Consider the following 24,821-nt stretch of genomic DNA (forward strand, 5'->3'; position numbering starts at 1 on the left):
AAGTGAAAGTACTTTGAAAGTTAAAAGTGGCATAAAAACATAAAGGTTAGTAGTTATCATAGTAATGTTGGTAGTAGATTTGTCTAATTATAAAATGAAGATTATCATAGATATATATGTATACATGCATTCATATATATATATATCGAGAGATAAATCATGAACACCAAGTTATCTTCATTTTTTATGATTCTATTTTATTTTATTTTATTATCATGTAAAACACATTTCCATATGGGTCATTGTTGCAAGAGCACACACATACAAAACCAAAATCCCACAATAAAATCGTAAATACAAGGATGTGAAAGATGGTATGCCTTGATCTACATCCATCTGACTCCAGCAGTTTTTATTCTGGAAGTGGATAGCATTCTCCATCATAAGTCCTTCAGGATTGTCCCAGATCATTGCATTTATGAGAGTAGCTAAGTTTTCATAGTTGATCATTGTACAATAGTGCTATTACTGTGTACAAAGTTCTCCTAGTTCTGCTTATTTCACTCTGCATCCGCTCATGCAGATCTTTCCAGCTTTTTCTGAAATCTTTTTCATCATTTTTATAGCACAATTGTATCCCATCACCAACACATACCACAATTTGTTCAGCCATTCTCCAATTGATAGGCATCCCCTCAGTTACCAATACTTTGCCACCACAAAAAGAGCTGCTATAAATATGTTTGTACAAGTAGGTCCTTTCCCTTTTTTTATCCTTTTGGAATACAGAATACAAGTAGTGATATTACTTGCATTGTTTTATAGCTCTTTGAACATAATTCCAAATTGCTCTCCAGAATGGTTGGATCAATGCACAACTCCACCAACAATGCTTTAGTATCCCAATTTTGCCATATCTCCCCTAACATTTATCACTTGCCTTTACTATCAGATTGGCCAATTTAATAGGCATAAGGTTGTTTGTTTGTTTGTTTGTATTTCTCTAATCTAGAGTGATTTAGAACATTTTTCATATGATTATTGATAGTTTTGATTTCTTCATCTGAAAATTGCTTGTTCATATCCTTTGACTATTTGCCAATTGGGGAATGACTTTTATTCTTATAAATTTGACTTAGTTTTCTATAGATTTGAGAAATTAGACTTCTAGCAGAGAAATTTGTTATAAAAATTTTCCCAGTTTGTTGTTTCCCTTCTAATCTTGGTTACATTAGTTTTGTTTGTACAAAAGCTTTTTAATTTAATATAATCAAAATTATCCATTTTATATCTTATGACACCCTATCTCTTGTATGATCATAAATTCTTCCCTTCTCCAAAGATCTACCAGTTAAACTATTCTATTTTCCCTTAATTTAGTTATGCTATCACTCTTTATATCTAAATCATATACCCATTTTGTCCTTATCTTGGTATAGGGTATGAGATATTGGTCTATACCTAGTTTCTGCCATACTGTTTTCCAGTTTTCCCAGTAGTTTTTGTTAACATTGAGTTCTTATTCTAAAAGCTGGGATCTTTGGGTTTATCAAACACTAGGTTGCTGAGGTCATTTATTCCTGCATTAAGTGTATCTAATCTATTCCATTGATCTCCCATTCTATTTCTTAGCCAGTACCAGACTATTTTGATGATTTCTGCTTTATAGTACAGTTTGAGATCTGGTACTGCTAGGCTACCTTCCCTCACATTTTCTCATTAATTCCCTTGATATTCTTGACCTTTTGATCTTCCAGATGAATTTTATTATTATTTTTCTCATTCTATAAACTAATTATTTGGTAGTTTGGCATGGCACTGAATAAGTAAATTAATTTAGGTAGAATTGTCATTTTTATTATATTAGTTCAGCCTACCCATGACAATGTTTTTCCAATTGTTTAGATCTAGCTTTATTTGTATGAAAAGTATTTTGTAGTTGTGTTCATATAATTCCTGAGTTTCTCTTGCTAAGTAGATTCCCAGATATTTTATATTGTCTAGAGTTATTTTAAATGGATTTTCTCTCTCAATTTCTTGCTGCTGAACTTTGCTGGTAATATATGGAAAAGCTAATGATTTATGTGGATTTATTTGTCTACTGAAACCTTATTAAAGTTATTAATTATTTCAACTAGTTTTTCAGTTGATTCTCTAGGATTCTCTAAATATACCATCATATCATATGCAAAGAATGATAGTTTAGTTTCCTTGTTGCATTGCCTACTTTAATTCCTTCAATTTCTTTTTCTTTTCTTATTGCTAAAGCTAGCATTTCTGATACAATATTTAATAATAGTGGTGATAATGGGCATCCTTTCTTCACTCCTGGCCTTATTCGGTACAAGTTAAGAACTTTAATAGAACACAGACTAATGCCCTTGTGAAGGAAAATAGATCTGTGATAGATTTAACAGAAATTCTGAGTTGGGATTCAGATGCATGTTTCTGAGATACATACATATATGTACACACATGTAAGCACATCTATAAACATGTATGTATAATGTGTATTGTATACATTTTATATATGTGTGTACGTCATTTTATAGTACTTTAAGGTTTGCAAAGCTCTTTAAAAATTAACCTCATTTTATCCTCAAAACAATCTTGGGAAGGAGAGACTATTATAATTCCCATTTTACAGAAAAGTTAACTGAAGCATAGAGGATAAAATGAATTGCTGATGGTCATATAACTAGTAAATGTCTGCAGAAAGATTTGAACTCAGATCATCCTGACTCCAGGTCCTTCATCACTTCACTGTCTTCCTTTAAAAAATCAATAACATTTTGATCATTGTACTTCTATATATTTGCTCTCTTTTGTAATCCCACATATATTATTTTATGTAATTAAAAATGTTTTAGGAGTCCATAGAATAGAACAAAGATGTCACTGATGCAAAAAGAAATTGTTAAAAGAACCCTTGCCCTACCCACATTTAATTAAACATGAACTTATTCACTGGGCTAGGTGCTTGAGATGCAAAATCAGAATTCTGTTTTCTTGGGGAAAGAAGAGTATATAATAAATAAAAATAATAACATATTTTGTATCTCCTTAAGTTATGCAAAATACCTTAACATCTCATTTAATCCTTACAAGACTGGGATGTGGGTACTACTAGTATCTCCATTTTACAAACGAGGAAACTAAGGCTACGAGAATGACTTACCAAGAGTCTTCTTACACAGCAAATAAGGTCTTCCTGACATCAATCTCAGCACTTTGTCTACTGTGAGATTTGTCTGCCCCATAGAGAAGTAAATACAAAGTATTTTTATTTTGAGAGCCAACAATGATGTTAAATGAGTAGGAGGAGATCAGGAAAGACCTTAATAATTGGTGCCATTTGAGTTGAGCTTTAAATGGAGTTAGGATTTTAAGTAGTGAAGATGGGGAGGAAAAGTGTGGGAGACAGGACATAAATGATACAGCAGAACAGATCAGGGAGGAACAACTGTCAGCTCAATGAAAAATCAGGAGGTAAGATCAATAAAATCCAGAAGAGAGAGAGTCTCTCAGTCAATCAATGAGTATTCATAAAGCTCTTACTATATGCCAGACATTCTGCTAAGTTCCTGAGAGCACAATCCCTGCCTTCAAAGAACTTCCATTCTAATGGGAGGGATAGCTGCAAGGAACTATGAATATATAAGATGTGTGTATGTGGATGTGGGTGTATACTATATATATGTGTGTGTATATCCATTATTAATATAAAAATATTTATAATATTGAAAATGGAATATGATCTCATGGAAAGAGTATCTAGGAAGAGGAGGTACTCAGTATCAAGGACCAACAAGTCAAGAAGAAGGAACACTGAAATAAAGCCAGTAAATTTAACAATTAAAAGATAATTGATTATCTTAGAGAAAGCAATTTCAGTAGCGTGTTAGAGTCAGAAAATCTGAATGTATCCATTTGAAAAATAAATCTGAATTAAAATGTGGAGGCAATGAGAACAGACATCTTTTTTTCCTAGGAGGTTGAATGAGGAAGGGAGGAAAAATGTAGATTGACAATTTGAGGTGACTAGAGGGTCAAATGAAGACTGAAGATGTTGACACATGGAGCCAAGAGATCCAGAAAATGTGGTCATCTTGATAGTTTCTTATGCTCCATTTTGTGTGCTCATGTCTCTCACATCCTTGAATTATCCTTCCTGTCTTGCCAGTGATGGTAGGGAGCAGGGTCAGATAAACATGAAGGAAAATTGGATGTCTGCCTAGCAGCTAGTGGCTAGGGTCAGACACTGACAAACATGAAATTGGCCAAAAAGAAAAAAAAATCTGTCTTCATTGCCCTCTTAGCTACACTTTTATTGTCCCTTTCCCATTCTAATCCCCCCATTCCACCTCCTCAAACTTGGAATTTGGGAAAGGAAAAGGAATTATAAAGGGAAATCAGTCATAGAAAGAGTTCATAATAAAAGAGTCCAATAAAAAACAAAGCTAATAATGGCTTTTTAAAAAGTCCTTCCTGTGCTATATAGCCTATAGCCAGTTACCATCTTAATATCTCCCTCATTGAAAGTTTCAAATTCAATTCATCTAAGAATTCTTAGAATCAGAGGATCTTATTATCAGAGGATTATCTTAAAATCAGAGAATTATAGTCAAAAGGAACATTAATGATCATCTAATCCAACTCCTCATTTTATAAATGAGAAAACACCATCCCAGAAATGTTGTGACTTATACAAAGACAACAGAGATAGTAAGAAACAGAGTAGTGGTTTGAATCTAGGCCTCTAACTCCAAAGCTTTATCCATTATACTACACAACCTGTACTGTTCCACCTCATTTTACAGATAAGGAAACTGAGGCTCAGAAAAATTAAATCATTTTTCAGGCTCACACAACCAGTAAGAGGTAAAGTCTGGATTTCAAACCATCTTTCAGATTTTCAAGTCTTCTGACCCCAAATTTCACATTTTTCATTATATCAAAGTGCCTCAGATTCCCAATGTTCTTCTCTGTCACAATGTTAGTAGGTTATCAGTGTAGGGTCTTGAACACCACTCTCTTTGCACTATACTTTAGTTCCTCTTTCCATAGAAGCATTCTAAGATTTTACAAGTGAGGTAAATGGAAAAATAAAATTCACTTTATGGAAATCCAATTACCATCAACTCTGTAGGAAAATATCCATTCCATAAAGACAGTGATAATGTCTTAAATCCCCTGCCCTGCCTGCAATGAAAAAGAAAAAAAAAACTTAGACATTTAGATCTGAACTATTTCTTGTACCTAACAAGTGTTTTACAATCCTTAGCAAGAACCATGGTTTAAAAAATTTCCTGTCGTGTCATATTCTTCCAATAAAAGACAGGAAACCACTAATGGACTACAGTCAGAATATTGTAAAGTAAAATGTATTCTGCATTTTTCAGACAACAGGTCAGAAATCCCAAACCCAGCATAAGATTTGTAAAGTCCTGGAGAAAATAGGCCAATCTCAAAAGTGGAAAGCAAATGAGACAACTTAATTAGAAGATGAACCTATAAGAATAAAACTGAGTTTAATGGCTGAAAAAAAGAATTTCCTAATTTCCACAAGGAGATGAGTTGCTCTCTGCCTTATTTTCTCCAGCTGCTTTCCATTGACCAAAGATACAAATTGATAAGTCCAGGAATCACTAGTGCCATTAGGATGTCATAGACATAGATGTTGAGGAACAACATGCAAACTATAAATATATAAGAGATACATGTGAGTGTATAAATATATATATATGTGTATATGTGTGTGTAATGCATAATATGTAAGATAATTTCAGAAGAAGAGTTTCTAGGACAAACACTCTTCAAAATACATCATACAAAAGGAATAAAGATCTTCAAGGGTCGGATAATTAATTCAAACAGAATGATTAATCTGGCATTCAAGGCCCTTCATCATCAGGCCTCCTATCTTTTTCTATTCCCTGAAAAGTACTTCTCCCCTGCAATAAATCTCCTTTGTTCCACTTCTTCTTGATAAAAGAACAAAATCACCATAGATGGAAAATATTGATGACATGAAACCATCCCCTTCACCTCACAGAGAGCAACAAAAAGCATTATTGTGTATAGGTGCCTGTATTTTGGTGAGCAACTTTGTGGTGGTTATTGGATTCCTATTATTTTTATTGAAGTGAATTTCAACTACAAAGCATAAATGGCAGATTTGGAGGAATACAAGTCAGGATCTTCACAATTAGCATTTATTCTTGCCAATGTAAGTTTTGTCACTTGTTTTTATTTTCTTCAGGATGACTCTTAAACCTTAAAACTTTCCATTTGAATAAACATATATACCTTTTCTTTTATTTTAAACCCTTAACTTCTGTATATTGACTTATAGGTGGAAGATTGGTAAGGGTAGGCAATGGGGGTCAAGTGACTTGCCCAGGGTCACACAGCTGGGAAGTGTCTGAGGCCAGATTTGAACCTAGGATCTCTTGTCTCTAGGCCTGGCTCTCAATCCACTGAGCTACCCAGCTGCCCCTTATATATACCTTTTTTAAAAAATGAGAGCACTCTCATATATAGACTATAAAGATGCCTACCATATTCCTCTCTTGATTCTTGACATTCTAAGCTGGATTAATTATCTCCAACTGCTTACTAAGCATACAAAGTTCATTTTTTAACCCTTTTACTATCTATAACTTTGGTCTTTTCATACCTATTTGCTAATCCAATTATATAGTATTATGTATGGAGGAACCAAGGGCTGCATAATATGGAGGCAAGAGCAGAAACAACCTCAGATCATCTCAAGTTTAGAGGCTGAGAAAAGTTGATGGAAAAGGTTGACATATTAAGTGACCTTTAAATGAAATCTTATCATGGAAGACATAACTAATTCTAAGAAATCTTTGTTGTTCAGTTATTTTTCACTCATGTCTAACTCTCCATTAGTCTGGGGTTTTCTTAGAAAAGGTACTGGAGTGGTTTGCTATTTTCTTCTCCAGTTCATTTTACAGATGAACAAACTGAGGTTAACAGGATTAAGTAACCTTCCCAGAATCGCATAGCTAGTAAGTGACAGAGGCCAGAGTTAATGTCAGGATGATGAGTCTTCTGGACTCCAAGTGTGGCTTTAGACCACTTCACCACCTAGCTGCCTTTTCAGAAGTTCTTCTTTCTCCCCAAAAAGTCTTCCAAGAATCTTGAGACCACAGAAATTCTCTGATTTTTGTGCTATAACGTTGTGTCAGGGAATAATTGAATAAGAAATGTAGCACAAAGGACATCGTTAGACAAATGATTGGAAAACGAAGTGGGCTAGTCAAATAAAAAGGAATGACTGATGACAGTCATTATAAATATATGCCGAATGGCAAGAAATTTGAGGTGGTCTCAAGAATTTGGGGTAGATGCCCTACTGAGGATTTATAAGAAGCTATAGACAAGAGATGCACATGAGGAAGACTAAAAGTTAAGTGATAATCCAAACCACTGAAGAAAAAACATTTATAACATTACAGATCCACTAAAGTATTAAAGAATTTCTATCCAACAAACCATTAAGTGCCTACTTGATGCAAGTTACTGTTCTGGGTTCTATAGCTAAAGAAAAAACGAAAAATAATCTTTTTCCATAAAGCATTTGCATTCTACTGGAAGGATATAACATGCTAAATAAGCATTAGATCACTTGAGGAGAAAGAATTAAGCACTAACCACCAAGAGGATAAGGAAACTGGAAATAGCTCATGGTGTGAGCCTTACAGAAAACCAAAGATTCTATAAGGCAAGGGACGTGATAGGGAACATTCTAGACGTAGGAAACAAACCACACAAAAGCTCAGAGGTGAGAGGGAGGTTAACAGCAAGTAGGCCTGTTTGGCTGAATCACAGTAAAGGGAAATGTGATGATTAAAAATTCTGAGAGCCTGGGTGCTGGGTAATAAAATCATTTTATCAATCAGGTTAGTAATAACCAATAAATAAATTGGTCAGTGATCTCTCTCAGTGATCAAAGACAAATTCATTCAGCAACTTGAATCCTTAACTATAATTTTGGAAGCCCATTATTCAGCCCTTCCTAAGACATCTCTAATTGGTAGAGGTGGGCTTAAGTCCCTCCCTGATCCCTACCTGATGATGGAAAATCATATACTTGATCCTAGGATTCCAATATTTAGATGAAAAAGTCAGGATACGCCTGCTTAAGAATGATCTTCTCCATTCACCCTAAGAGGGGAGCAAGGATGCTGCCATGTTGCCCCCAGACATACTTGGTTTAAATTAGATCTTATTTAGCAGATAAGATGGGGTTCACAATCTTGATCTCGGTCATTCCATTTTGGAAGCTTATCTGGGGTACAAAGCATTTCTAGAGCTCTCAGAACAAAGGAATGAGGAAAGAAGCTTTGAAAATTACCTAATCCTATCAAATAGTCAAAGCATTATTTAGAAATAAAAAATGATACAATATTAGTAATAAATCTTCTAAGAAATAATGAGAAAGATAACCTTGGAATAACCTCAGAAAAGTAAGCTAGAGCCAAATTGTTCAGAGCTTTAAATGCCAACCAGAATTGATATTTTAACCTGGAGCAGGAGTTCTTAGCCATTTTTGTGTTGTATATAAACCTTTTGGAGGTCTGATAAAGCCTATAAATTCTTTCACAAAATAATGTTTTTAAATAGATAAAATGAAATACATGAGAATACATGAGAACCAATAATAATGGAATAGTTATCAAAAATGTTTTTTGAAACATATTTATAGACCCCAAGCTAAGAATTCCTGTCCAGCCTCAATAAAAGATATCATATTTCTTGTCCTTCTTTATTAATAGATGAGAAAGTAGGGGGTAGGAGGGAGAGGATTTTGAAATGGAAATAAAAATAAAAAATTTTTAAAGAATCCCTTTCTAGAAGCAATAAGGATCCATGGAAGTCTCTTTAAAAGGGAAATTACTTGGCAAACGTTTGGGGAAAATTTTGGCAGCTATGTAGAAATGCATTAAGGAGGCAAGAGTCTGTAGTTCAGTAGTCCAATTTACAGACCATTGTAGTAATCCAAGTGAGAAGTCATAAGGACCTGAACTGGGTGGGGGGGATGTGAATAGAGAGAAGGGGAAGATTTAAGAGACATTAGGGAAGAAGAATTGGTAAGACAGTGTCAACTGATTGGTATGACAACTGAAAGAAAGCAAAAAAAAAAGGGGGGGTGACTCTAATGTGGACTTGGATGACTAGAAGGATGGTAGTGCCTTCAATGGAAATGCAGGATTTGGGGAGAGTGGGTTTAGGGGAGAAGAGTTTCATTCATCACATTTTGAGTTTGAGATGTATCCACAACATATATTGGAGATGTCAAAGAGTCCATCAACAATAAAGACGTTAGCTCACTGTAGATCTAACCACAAGTGAAGGGCTCATGTTAAAGTTTTACTATTAATATAAGCATGTCTCAATATGACTCCTGAAGAACATCAATCCATTATCCATTCCTTCTGGAAAATAATTTGGAATCCTGTGAGAAACAGTAACTGTTCGTATCTCTTAACCTATAAACTATACTTATATGCATATGCCCCAAGAAAATTAAAGAAAACAATATGCATATATATACACATAAGAATACATATTAATATGTGTACTATACATATATGTATGCATATACATATACACAAAAATATTTATAATAACACTTTTGTGATGGCAAAGAACAAGAAATAAAATAGGTGCCCATCAACTGGAGAACAAGGAAACAAAATGTTAGAATGCAATAGATTATTACACTATATGAAAGGTTGGTTATGAAAGATTCAGAGAAACTTGGGGAAACATGTATAAACTAATGCCAAGTAAACAGAATAAAGAAAATATACAAAATGACTATAGAGATATAACTAAAAATAAATTTTAAATTAAGCTGAACATTCATTTGTTATACTGACCAGTTTTGGTCAGAGGAAAAATGAGAATGTAGAGCTAACACATCAACAGAAAATACGGGGACTATGAGTATGGAACATTTTACACATTATCAAATAATTTGGTGATCATTCTATCAGTTGGTTTTGCTTAAATGGTTTCTCTTTGTCATGAGAGATGGCTCCAGGTATGTGGAAGTGAGTATATCAGGCAAAGAGTAGGATGGGGGTAAAAAAACAAAATGCATCAATGAAAGAAAGCTAATTCCTTGGGCCACTTAGTCTTGACAATACATACGTAAAGTGCTATCCCATTGGATATATGTTCTCTCCATAAAAAGTTCTTCTAACCTCTATGGAATTCCATGTTTAACCAGTAATTAGCATCCTCTCCTTGGGAAGAGACTAATTGAGAGTCTCTGTAGCTAATAAATCTGGGCAGCCTGCATAAAGAAAGCTTAGCTGTATTATTCATGTGAGTGAGACTAAGGAGCTATCCCACTCCATAGCTTCCACTTCTCTGTTTCCAGAAGGAAAAACACAGGCATTCATAACTCAAAAGCTGGCCTGGGGCTAATTAAATCAATAGTCCAAGAAAATTAGGTTTTTAACTGAAAGTGTTTTAAAACATCTTGTTATTTTACTGAGACCCAGTCCTTTAGGGGATAAAGTTTAGAAGTAAATTTGCAAATAAGAGAGAGTGAGAGGAAGAGAATAAAAAAAAATCTTCTAGTTTAGGAGTTTGTCAGTCACCATTTTGAAATGTTCAGATTTATTGCAAATGCTCATTTTTGTTACATTAGACTTTAGTATGTAAAAAAATTTCTCATGGGTTATTCAACAGCAACATCAGAAAATAAAACAAGTATTTTCACCTAACGTATTTTCATGTACATTAAATGAAATTACAAAAAATATGTCTATTTCTCTTAGAGATAATGATGAGACTTGTGATTTCATTGGTATGGGGAAATTCCAAACAAGGAAATACCACCAATATACGTTTGCATCTTCTCTGCAACTTAGTCTTTGAAGGCTTTGTAGAGTCATGACAGATTAAATAATTTGCCTAAGGTCACATACTAGAGTATGTTAGAAGGGGAAGAGGAATCAAGGTCTTCCTGTCTTTGAACCATGTCTCTATTCATTGCACAAATTTTCTTCTATGAGACAGAGTAACAAATACACTGACCTCCTTGAGTTTGTTATATATCTGTTATGGCACTTACCTAAGTCTACCTTGTATGATTTTTTAATTTAGCTTACCCTGTTAAATTTAAGGTCATTGAGGGAAGATACTATTTATTATTCACCTTTATGACTTGCAAAGTGACTTACACACAGCAGACATTAAAGAAATGTTTCTTGAATAAATGTTCAAGTATTCTCTACTCTTTTAGCCTTCATTCAAATCTCTGTACAAATGATTTTGATTGGTAGGAGCAGGAACCTGATTATAAGGGATAAGTGAGTGATTAGTGAGGAAGCAATTAGTGAATATTGTAGCCAAATTCCAGAGTTCCCACATCAAGGAGAAAATACTTTTCATCCAAAAAGGAACAATTTAAATGTTGTGGAGCTATAGTGAGACTTAATAGCTTCTATGTTAAAGGACTAAAAAGCTTGGATTGTGATATTCTGAGAAGAAAAGGAACTAGAATCACCTACTCAGCAAAACCAAGTATAATCCTCATATGAAGGGGAGAATATTTAATGAAATAGAGAAATTCCAAGAATTCCTAATGAAAAGACGAGAGCTGAATTGAAAATCTCACTTTCAAATTCAAGACTCAAGAGAAACATGAAGGGAATTGTTTACATTCCTACATGGCAACATGATACTAAGAATTTTATCATTATTGACAATTAGAAGGAGTCTACATAGACAGAGAGCAAGGGTATGCATCGACCATGATTGGGACAATTTCAAAAAATTAAATGAAGCAGTGAGAAAGAGGGGGAAGCAGAATGTAGTAAATTATGTCACATAAAAGAAGTACAAAAGGAAAAGTTTTTACATTGGTGAGGGAGACAAAAGACAATGTTCGAATCTTAATCTCTTCAGAATTGGCTCAAAGAAGGAATTGAAATCTTACTCTCTCTCTGCTATGATCATGGCTGCGGCTGTAGGCTTTATGCCAGCCAGGAGAATCTACACACATGTGTTTATTTTTTGTTAGATAATTAGGTTTGAACTTCTGTTTCTTTTAGTTTATTTTCTTTCTACTTCAAGTGATTATTAATAAAGTTTATGAAATATAACTGTGGTATCCCAGGTATATTCTAATCTTGAAGGTATTCATACTGTATTCTATATATATGCTCATGTACCAGACTCATTGTCATATTATTTTTTGACTATTGTATTTAATTGATACTCTATTAATTCTGATCACTCTCCAAACCTACAATCCAAAGGTCAGGATAACTCCTGGGCAGGGTGTTAGCTGCCACAGGGTCCTAGCTCCTACCTTGACAGACCAGATTCCCTACCAGGTCACATGTTTGATGAACCTCCTCCTCTTTGATCTTGTGGTTGTCAGTTGAGCCAATGTTAAATCATATTCTACATTACATGTGCATTAGCTACCTCCCATTCCCCATTCCTTGATTCTCCAATAAAATATTGAGGACATGTGTAGCATGCTCTCTCTCTTCCACTATCAGAGGAGCACACATGCTGGATCCCATGTTCTTGAAACCTTGTCTCTGAGTCTTTCTTCCTTTGTTGTGTTCCCTCTCTCTCTTTATCCCCTTTACCCATTTTTCCTCTGCTTCTAACTCTCCTTCTCAGGTGTCCACCCATGAATACATTAATTTGTGGCTGCAGGCAGCCATAATAATAATACTTGGAGTTATTTATATTAATTTAAATCTTACATTGTGGTGACCAGAAGTTTAGAGTTTAGAACCCTTGCTCCTCTATAAGTTGGTAGAGTATTTTTAATAGACAAAAAGATAGATTAGTTTAAAAGCCTCTGCCACCCTCACTGCTGTTGCTGTTGCTATTGCTGCCTCCCACATTTGACCAGCACACTGGTCAGGGGTCCTTGCAAGCCATTTTCTGCACAGAGGCTGAGTTATAAACCTCTCTTTCCCTTGCATTGCTAACACCTGAGTGATTGCTGCTGTTTTGGAAGTCTGAGTGTTTCTCTTAGGCAACAATTAGCCTCCTAAAGGCTTTTACCTGAGGAGACACTTCCACTCTCTTAACACCTTGCCCACATGGCAGGGGAAATAAGTGGCTCCCTGGCAGTTTTACCCCTAGGAGGGAGGGGAAGGAAGGTTACTCTTCCAAACCTCTTCGCTTTACTCCTAGCCAGTACATACTAGGCTAGTGCTACCTACAGACAGGAAGTAGATTTGCAACCAATTTAATGAGTAGAATTGCAAGCACAGCCCACTCTGAAAGAGCAGTGCATTACCAAAGTTTTAGGATTTCTTTTCTTCCTACCATTCCTGGGTGCACTTGTCCTTGTGATTAGCTTGAATAATCCTGAGATTCAGAGGGGAGATTCATCTCCATACACCCCCTTGCCATTTTGGCCTGCCCAGTCTCTGCAATACATCCAGCATAGAGTCTGTCCACACTATGCTCAGTGTGGGTATGGGGAACCCCAGAAGTGTGACCAAAGAAATCTATATGGATGATGATACTGGGGAGGGAAAGAAACCTAAATTAGTCTGGAGATGAATTTTAAGCCTTTTCAGACTCCATTTGCCTTACTGATATTAACTGCTTCAGTTTTTTCCCCTCCAAATAGTGAAGAACTCTCTGTAATACAGCTATAGGAATTGGAGAAAAGGACTCTTGAATTCAGTGCCTGTATCCTGTTACATATACTGTATTTGCTGAATGTTTGCTTTAAGATTTAATTTTGATTTTAAGTTCACATATTAATCTAATCTATAATGTTACATTTCACTATTTCACTTTCAGCTACTGTGTTCACATTAGCTATATGTGCTGTTACATGTTCTTTATTTGTATCTCCCCCTATGACTGGACGGAAGATAATACCACTGTAAAAGCCCATGGTCAAGTTGGGCAAACCCTTTCCATGGCTTGGCCATAAGTCCTTATGGATACTTGGTTTGTCACCAGATCCATCGAGGTCACATATTGCCTATATAACCTTTTGTGTCTTTTTGCCTTTGTTAATTGTCACATGAATAATGAATGTACTCCATCAAACTGGTTACAACATGTATCAGTAACCTTTGTAGAATTTATGAGCTCTTATGATTTTAAGGATTTTGGTATTTCTTGAATGTGCATTAGCTGCTGTACTACTGTTTTTTTTAAATTGTTACTTGGTAAAAATTATTTGCACTCACACTGTGGATCATGGCCAAGTTAAAAAGGAAATGGATCTCATTTTTGAGTGAGAAAACTTTCTATTCTGCATCTGCTTTGCTAACACAGTGTGTCACTAATTGTAAACTATATATTTTGGGGATTTTTTTTAAGTTTTATCATTGTTTTTCCTTGTGTGTACAATAGAGTATTTGAGTTTTCTTTTTTCTCTCATTTTTTGTACTTGAAGCACATGTTACCAGTATTAATGTTTTTTTTTATTTTGCATTAATATAAGTTTACAATATCCAATAGCTCAAATATTAATGCATACCTGAAAGCTTTACACTATGGAAACCTGCCATTGATTGTTAAATATTATGGGGCTTTGACTAATAATTGATTCTGATTTCAGAAGAAGGGATCACAAAAGGGCCATTGTACAGTGCCAAGAAGCACAAGGTCAAGAAGATCAACCAATCCTGGTAGGATTGATGAGAATCTATGCCAAGATAAAGGACTTGTTTTGGGGTTTGAGGAAGCAGCTGTTTGACAACATCAAACACGGGATTTCCCCATGCCAGATTCAGACAAAGTACTTCAGTTTACCTGCTATTTTGGCTCCCCTATCCCTGAGAGCAAACGGAAAATCAGACCAGGGAATGTTATTTCCCATCTGCAACAAAATCTAGTCCCTTTTCTATTGTTCATAATGTGGCAATTTTCTGTAGTCCTAGATGCTGATTGGGTAAGTGCATATTGCTGCAATGATCCTACAGGCTTGTGGGACATAAATCACTTTATTGGGCTTATTCTTGCTTACTCAGAATTTTTATATACTCTTTACTTTTCTTCTTTGTCTTTTCTCCTATTTGTTTTTTATGTTTTTTACTTCCTTTTAACAACTGATTCACATACCTCATAACACAGCTATGTATCTCAGGGTGATCCAGGGCAACACCCTCCTCAGGGGGGATTGTATAATTGACATAAAATTCTAGATTTATAAAAAATTTTTTTGTTTGAGAATAATTTTAGAATAAGAAACTTGTTTCCTTCCAGAATCAAGAAAGTGAATTGTTTAGAGAAGGAGCTATAAAGAAGCCTGCAGAAACCACACACTGCACCAAAAGATCCAGAATGAACTTTCAGATATAGTGAAATTGAACTCTGGGGGGTTGAACACATTTATTTTGAATGTACACACTCTTATGCCAAAGGAGACTGACCCTAATTAGCTTTTTCAAAGAGCCTGGCAATCATTAGTTTTGCTCTCTTTCTCTTTTATTTGCCTCTTATCCTCAAATTATTGTAATTTCCCCTTAGAAAGGCAATATTGTATGTACCTCTAGCTAAAGATCTTTAGAGATATAAGTTGGTTGTGTGTACTGATTCCATGGGTAAACTAGGCATGTAAATCTAGGAGATTTTTAGATTGGAATCACAGGGGGGATTGTGTAATTAGGATCTGCTCCCCAGAACTCTATAACCCACCATCCCACTTTCATTATCACATTATGCCCTTATGTTTTAGAGATAAATTTTGTGTGTGACCCCACCCCTCTCTCTCTCTTCTCCCCATGATAGTGGCTGCAGTTGTGGGCTTTATGCCAGCCCCAAGAATCTACACATGTGGGTTTACTTTTTGTTAGATAATTAGGTTTGAAGTTCTATTTCTTTTAGTTTATTTTCTTTCTACTTCAAGTGATTATTAATAAACTTTATAAAATGTAATACTTAGAGTTATTGATATTAATTTAAATCTTAAACAAGGAAGTAAGAGAGGAGGGGGAAAAGAGTAGGGGTGAGATGATAGAGAGGAGAGTGAGAGTATTGAGGAAGACACAGGTTAAAAGCAAAAGAGACTTTTTGAGGAGAGACAGGTTGAAAGGAGAAAAAGAGAGAAGTTTAAACATGGTGGAGGCATTGAGTAGAGGGAAATACAGAGTTAGTAATCATAACTATGAATGTGAATGACATAAACTCATTTGTAGAATGGGAATGGATAATAGAGTGCATTAAAAATGGAATCTGAGCTACTAATAACAATGCATTGATCCAAGACAATTCTGAGGGATTTATGAGAAGGAATGCTATCCACATCTAGAGAAAAGAACTGTGAGAGTAGAAATCCAAAAGAAAATATATGATTTATCACTTGTTTATATAGGCATATAATTTTTGGTTTTGGTTTTAAAAGATTATTTTAAAAATGAATAATATGGAAATGGGTTTTGAATAATAATAATATGTGTATAACCCAATGGAATTGTTTATCAACTCCAGGAGGGGGAGGGAATAGGGGAGGGAGACAACACAAATTATGTAACCATGGAAATTTTTAAAAATAAAATTAAAAATAATAAAAAATATACATTTTAAAGGAGATATTAAATAGATTTCAGGAAGAAATAAACAGTAAAACTATATTAGTGAGGGACCTCAATATCCCCCCTATCAGATTTAGATAAATCAAGCCAAATAATAAACAAGAAAGAAGGGAGTGAATGAAATCTTAGAAAAGTTACAACTAATAGATCTTTCTGGAGAGACCTCAATGGCAATAGAAAGGAATATACCTTCTTTACAGCAGTACATGGCAAAACAAGCAAAACTGGAAAAACATTGTACACAATAATGGCAATATTAGATAATGATTATCTATGAAAACTTGACTACTTTCAGCAATACAATAATCTGGGACAATCTTGAAAGAGTTATGATGGGAAATGCTATCCACCTCCAAAGAAAGAATTGTTAAAGTCATCTTTCATATCAGTAATATCTTTGATTTTATTTTGTGGTTTTGGTTATGTGCTCTTACAACAATGACCAATATGAAAGTGTGTTTTGCATGACAATAAAAATGGGGGGGAAAGAAAAATAGAATCTGACAATATGTTCTTTACGAAAAACACACTTGAAGCCAAGACACATACACAAAGTAAGGGAAGTTGTTTCATCTCAACATTCCATTCTCAGAACCAGATAAATCTAATTTTAAAAATAAGCAAGAAAGAAATACAAGAGATTAGTAGAATTTTAGAAAAATGTAGATATAAGAGACCTCTAGAGAAAATTAAATGAGAATAACAAGGGATAAATATTTTCTCAGTAGGACATGAAGCCTACACAAAAATTAACACTATATTAGGACATAAAAATCTCATATCCAGTACAGAAAAGCAGAGGCAATCTTTTCAGATCATAATTCAATAAAGATTACATTAAGTAAAGGGCTATGGAAACATAGAGCAAGAATTAATTGGAAACTAAGGAATCTAATCCTAAATAACGAGTGTGTAAAAGAACAAATCATAGAAACATTCATTAAGTGAGTTAATCAGTGTCAACAATGAGATAACATACAAAATTAATAGGATGCAGAAAAGCAGTATTTAGTGAATATTTATATTTCTAAATGTTTATATCAATAAAACAGAGAAAGAACAGATCAATTAACTGGGCATACAATTTTAAAAATAGAAAAGGAATAATTTTTAAATTCCTTAGTTAAACATCACATTGGAAATTCTTAAAACCAAAGGAGAGATTAATAAAACTGAAAGAAAAGCATCAAACAAATAAAATTAGGAACTGGTTTTATGAAAAAAACAAATAAAATAGATAAACTATTGGCTAAATTGACTTTTTAAATAAAAAAACAATTACCAGTATCAAAAATTAAAAGAGTGAATTCACTACCAACAAAGATGAAATTAAATCAAGTATTAGGAGCTATTTTACCCAAATGTATGCCAATAAATCTAACAATTTAAGTTAAATGGATGAATAGTTAAAAATATATAAATTTCTCAGATTAATAGAAGAGAAAATAGAATACTTAAATAATCTATTTTAGAAAAACAAATTGAACAAGATATCAATGAATTCTCTAAGAAAAAAATTCCCAGTACCAGATGGATTTACAAATAAGTTGTCCAAATATTTGAAGAATAATTAAGGGGAAGCTATGTGGCTCAGCAGAGAGGGCAATAGGCTTGGAATCAGGAGGTACAGGGTTCAAATCTGATCTCACATATTTTCTAGATATGTGACTCTGGACAAGTCACTTAACCACATTTACCTATCCTTGCCCTTCTGTCTTATGTTATTAAGACAGAAAATAAGGGTTTTTTAAATGGTATTTTATGGAACTTAGGTGGATCAGTGGACAGAAAGTAAAGCCTAGAGACAGGAGGTTCTAGGTTCAAAGCTACCCTTTGTAAAAGTTTAAATTAATGGCTGAATGATGCTTATATGAAATTATGTAATTGTCAGTATTTATTATATCTTGAGTCAGAAATGTATTTACAAAATGGAGAGGAAACAATAAAATAGAGAAATGTGAAGAGGTTAGAGAGGTTATCTATCCTATCAACCAGAATGTTTACTCTGGGTCTGCTTAATCCAGGCAGGGATTAATTAGCTCTCAACCAGGAAGGCTAGTGGTAAGTAACCACACAGCCTCCTCCAAGATAGAAGCTAGTCTCTTAGGAAACTAGGAAAAGAGTCAGACTTTCATTCACCCAACAAAGTAGTCCAGGAGTCAGAGTCTAAGTTGAAGCCAAGCTGCAAGCCCATCATCCAAGCCACAGTCTCCAGTGAAGTTCCCTCAAAAACTCTCCCCAGTCAGAAGACTATCTCCAGAAGAAAATTTCTTCAGACTATCTTCTCAAAGACAATCTCCTCTGAGAGAGTTCTAGGCTTGCTTTTTATGGTGTCCTTTCCCCTTTTTGCAGAGGCCAATCACAGTTTCCAAATTGTCTAGCATTACCCAGGAGGTAGTGTCTGTGGGATCCACCTCTTATCCTCTGAAGGTGTCAACTCTAATCAAAGGATTCACAAGTTTCTGACTGAGCTAAAAGGGTGGAGCTCTCCAAGTAAGTGACTATGAATTCCCTTACTTAGTGTTATTTAAGGGTTTTTTTTTTTGGTTGATTAACTCAACATAGGCAAAGAGAATAAAGAATTCCCTTTCACATCTTAGACACATCCTACCTGTGTTATCCTGGAAAAGTCACTTAACCCCAATTCCCTAGCTCTTACTGTTCTTCTGCTTTAAACCAATTCTAAGTGTCAATTCTAAGAAGATAGGGATTTTAAAAAATGAATCCTAATAATATATAAACAATTTGGGGAAATATGTAAAGAAGTCCTACCAAATTCCTTTTATAAAATAAATATAATGATGATATCTAAACCAGGAAGAACATAAACAGAGAAGGAAAATTATAGACCAATTACACTAATTGAGGCAAAAATATTCAATAAAATACTAGTGAGGAGATCACAATATATCACAAAAATCATATGCTATTGTCAGATGGGATTTATACCAGGAATTCAGGGTTGTTTCAATATTAGGAAAACCATCAGCATAATTGAACTTATCAAAAACAACAAAAATCATATAATTACCTCAATGGATACAAAAAAGACTTCTTACAAAAGACTATTCCTATAAAAAAAATTAGAGAACTTTGGGGGGAAATGGAGTTTTCCTTAAAATGGTAAGTATTATCTATCTAAAACCATCCGTAAGCAGTATCTGTAACAGGTATATGCTAAAAAGCCTTCCCAATAAGACAAAAGGTGAAGCAAGGGTTCACATTATCATGACTACTTTTTAATATTATGGCAGAAATTCTGTCTGTCTGTCTGTTAAAAATGAGAAGAAAAAGATATTTAAGGAATTAAAAGAGGCAATGAGGAAACAAAACTATCTTTCTTTGCAAATAATATGATGGTATTCATAGTTTAGTTTTCCACTAAGAAACTAGTTGAAATAATTATCAATTTCACCAATGTTGTAGGATATAAAATAAACCCATATAAATCATTAATATTTCCATATATTATCAACAAAATACAGCAGGGTGAGAAAGAAAAAGAAATTTCATTTAAAAATAACTCCAGACATGGTAAAATACTTGGGGTTCTACTTGCTAAGATAAAGTCAGGAACTAAACAAACACAATTACAAAATGCTTGTCATAAAAATAAAGTCAGATCTAGACAATTGGAGAAATATTAATTGCTCATGGGAATGCTAAGCCCATAAAATTAAAAAAAATACTTTTACCTAAACTAATTTACTTATTCAGTGCCTTATCATTCAAATTACAAAACATATAAAGGTATGTGAATCTGTGTATATATAATGGAGCTAGAAAAAATAAATAAAATTCATCTAGAAGAGTGAAATGTCCAAAATATCAAGAGAATAAGTGAAAAAAAAAATGTGAAGGAAAGTGGCTTAGCAGTACTAGCTCACAAACTGTACTACAAAACAGTAATCATCAAAATACTTTAGTACTAGTTTAAAAATAAAGAAGATCAGCAGAATAGATTCCTAGATGGATGACTTTGGACAAGTCACTTAATTCCAATTGCATAGCCCATATTGTTCTCTATCTTAGAATTAATACTAAAATAGAAGGTAACAATTTTTTTTAAAAAACAAGCAAAGCAAGAAACTAAAAAAATTGTAAATGTCTCTGATAAAGGCCTCATTTCTCAAATATATAGAGAATTATATAGTTTTCAGATGAAAAAATTAAAGCCGTCTATAGTCACATAAAAAGTAATAAAATAATAATAAATCACTAATGATTAGAGAAATACAAATTAAAACAACTCTAAGGAACCATCTCACACCCATCAGATTGACTAATATGACAGAAAAGGAAACTGACAAATGTTGGAGGGGTTATGGGAAAATTGGGATACTAACACACTGTTGGCAGAATTGTGAGCCGATCTAATCATTTTGGAAAGCAATTTGAAACTTTGCCCAAAAGGCTATAAAACTGTACATTGTAACTGTGGACTGAAGTTTGCAAAGGGGAGCAGGCAATTGCAGTTGGAAGGGACCCTGAATCAGCCCAGCAGAATGTTGCTCATTCAGAATTCCATTTGGGAGGGGTCAGCAGCAAGAGGAGTTTGGAGGAGAGTTCTTGACTGTCACTTCACTCCTGACCAGCCTGGGACCCTGAGGGGGTTGATTCTTTGGTTGGGAGGTTTTGTTTTGGGGGTGGATCCTGAGTGAATTGGGCTCCTCTGTACTTTATTAGTGATTATTGGGAGATCACAACTACTAACATCAATTCCTACTATCTTCACAAATACCAACAAAGAAGACATTGAACAGCAATTCTGCAATTTGGCCGGAGAGCTCGAACTCCTGGGGGAGAAGGCTTGAATGAGGGAGGTTCCCTTCCCAGATCCTGCCTGAATCCATTGATCCTGTTACTTCCCTTTTATATTAGTTTAGAAATATTTGATAGGAGACTGTAGGGGGGGAGAGAGAGTGGGCTACTGTGACCAAGCCACAGAAGTCCAGAGCTGCTCTCTTGGGGAGAAGACATAGTTGTTAATGAAGTTCATCCTTTCCCTCCTTCCTTGATTCCCCTATACCTTTCCCCCCTCTACCATGAATTTAATTTATCTTTTAATAAATGCCTGATAGTTTGATACTTAGAGTCTGGAGCAGTTACAATGAGGCGGGGAGGTGACTGATCTTGGGGTGGAGGGGCAGACCGTTACCTTACTCCATCTTGATGAGCAAAAGCTAACTTGAACTTAGGAGTGGGGAAGGTTTGTCTCAACAGGGCTGGCTCTGAAGGTGGGATCCAAACCATTAGGGTCTCAACTGAACCCCAACACCTTCCTTCAACATCCCCACTATGGCTTTGCCAGTTTGGGGAACTTCTTTGAGTTTGTTCCCTCATAGGTCTTCCCTGGGGTTGGGGTGAGTGATAGCTGATCTGGCCCATTGAAAGCTAACAAGGGGGTGGGAGTCTAGATACACACACTCCTACCATCAATACTCACCCCCAATACAACATGCCCTTTGATCTAGCTATACTAGGACTGTATTCCAAAGGGAACAATGATATAGGAAAAGGATGTATACCTACAAATATATTTATAACAGCTCGTTTTTGTAGTAGCAAAGAATTGGGTAGTGAGGAGATATCTACCCATTGGGGAATGTTTGAAGAAATTGTGGTATATGATGGTGAAGGAATACTATTGTGCTATAAGAAATGATGAACAGGATGATTTCAGAAAAGGCTGGAAAAACCTACATGAACTGATGCAGAATGAAATAAGCAGATCCAAGAGAACATTGTACATAGTAACAGCAATATTATATAATGATAAACTGTGAGTGGCTTGGTTATTATCAACAATACAACAATCTAAGATAATTGCAAAAGACTTATAATGAAAAATGCTATTCACCTCCACAGAAAAGATCTGATGGTGTCTGAATGCAGATTAAAGCATACTTTTTTAACTTTATTTTTCTTGATTTGTTTTTGGTCTGTGTTTTATTTTGCAATGTGACTAATATGCAAATATGTTTTCTGTGACTGCACATATATAATCTATATCAAATTGCTTGCCTTCTCAATGTGGGGGAGGAAGAGAAGGAGAGAATTTTAAACTCAAAATTTTTTTAAATGAATGATAAAAATTGTTTTTACATAAAGTTGGGAAAAGATATAAAGATTCTCAAAAAATAAGGGAAAAATTATTGGTATCTTTACTCATCCTTATCCTCCTTTCCAAGGTGAGAACCTCCCTTTATGCCCTTGAACTCGGCTCTTAGTTCCTCTAGAAACCTGATCCATCAGTCATCCTTTGTCATGTTTGCATCTTCAGTTTTGTCTACTCAGTTAGCCTTTTCAAATCTCTCCTCCTCCCCAAAAAGGCAATAGACTCATATCTCCCCTATCTTAAAAAACTTATTTTCTCATCATTCGCTGATTCCTTCTTTACCAGTCACTCACTCATCACTAATTAGTCCCTTACAATCTGGCTTCCGTCCCCACCACTCAAACTTTTCTCTCAAATTTTACTGAATATCTTTTTGGACCTATCATTTGATATTACTGACCACCCCCTTCTCTTTAATCTTTTCACTATTCACCAATAGCTTCTCTAACAGTGCTTCCTCTGAGTTCTCTTTTGATTTACCATTCATTCAATTCCCAACAATTGGGTGACTTTAACATCCACCCACTGAATAATTATCAAGCAACTACATTGGACTGTATACAGTGCACTGTGCTAAGTGACGGGAGATGTGCAGAGTTGAAAAAGCTATGTGCCCTGATCTCATGGAATTTACAATTTAAATAAGAGACATAAAATATATATATATATAAATACCTAAAATACAAACCAAAACATAAATATTGAAAGGGGGAAAAAGAGGTAAGACAAGACACCACTGCAATCTACAGAAGGGAGAGATAATGTCAGGGGTTTTCCTGAAGACTCCATCCCCACAATGGTGGCTTTAAACAAATGATCATAATCTCCTATATTTGTATAGTGGATATCATTTTTTTACATCTATCATCTCTTGTTTTATTTGCATAAACAGCAGGATGTAGTGGAAAGAATACAAAACTGAGTCAGAACACCTGGGTTTCATCCCAGCTTTGCAATTGATTATATAACCTTGAGACAGTATAAATGATCAAAAAATCATCTATTAAATGCTTATTGTGTGCCAAAATCTATCACTTTCCCTGTCTCAGTTTCCTTATCTATCAAATGAAAGAACAGATCTATATGGCCTGGAATTTGCCTATGCATTAGACCAGTCATAGATTCCTGTTCTGTTAACATTTGAATCTCCTAGGTGCAATTTGTTGATTTGAAAACAAAACCAAACCCTCCTATGGCCTGTTCCCTACCTCTAACTCATTTTATACCATATTTCTCTGTAACAGCACTTTGAAAAGCTGGGGGGGAGGGTGGTCATTTTTATTTCACACACCTCAAAACAAACACAAAGGTTTTCAGTTGGTTTCAGGTAAAGCTTTTATTTTTCCATTTCCTTTGACCTTCTTTCCTTCCATTCTATAAATTTTCTTGATACATCTGGCCCTGGGTCATGATACTCCAGCAGAGAATCACTGCACCAAACCCTACTACCTCCTCCAATCAGGGTTAGCCAGCATCATATTTCAGTTGTTAGCCAATTTAATCATCCTTCCTGTCGAAAAAGTTTGGCTTGTGGATAAATCAAAGGGGCATTTGCAGCAAAAGTCAGAGACAGACCCAAGTTCCAGGGAAGAACTTCACATTGAAAATATATTGCCTTTTCATCCACATACCAAGGTCACAAATAGTACTTTTTCCTTACTGAGAAATTTGAGATTTCAGGATGAAAAAAGTTCTATGACAGTCACAAGGACCCTATCTCATATCATCTATTTTCTTTCTTTAAAAAAACCATAATTTCTCAGTCATAAATTTGTCCTGGTTAACCGAAGAAGACATGTGTTTCTTGATTTGTATCATCAAACATGTCTTAAATCAAACTTTCAAGTGCAACTCCCTAAATCTGACTCTTTGTTCCAATAGGTGACATTTTTCTGTAGTAACCCTGAGTTTTACAGTCATTCTTATAACCCATTGCTTTCAACTCTTGGTGGCTGTTTGTGAGAATATAAACACATAAGAAATATCCTTCTGGATATGAACTGTGATAGGTCCATTCCATCAACTAGGATGGGAAGATAATGAAATTTGGGACTAAAGTGGGAGAGCTGATAATAGGATGGTCTGGAAATATGAGAAGTCTGGGGTCATGATCGAGCAATGGGGCAAAGCCACTTAAATTTAGTCAGGAATCAGGAGTCATGCAGATAGATACTGGAGAGTCAGACAAG

This window comes from Gracilinanus agilis, chromosome 5 (assembly GCF_016433145.1).
Source record: "Gracilinanus agilis isolate LMUSP501 chromosome 5, AgileGrace, whole genome shotgun sequence".
NCBI lineage: Eukaryota > Metazoa > Chordata > Mammalia > Didelphimorphia > Didelphidae > Gracilinanus > Gracilinanus agilis.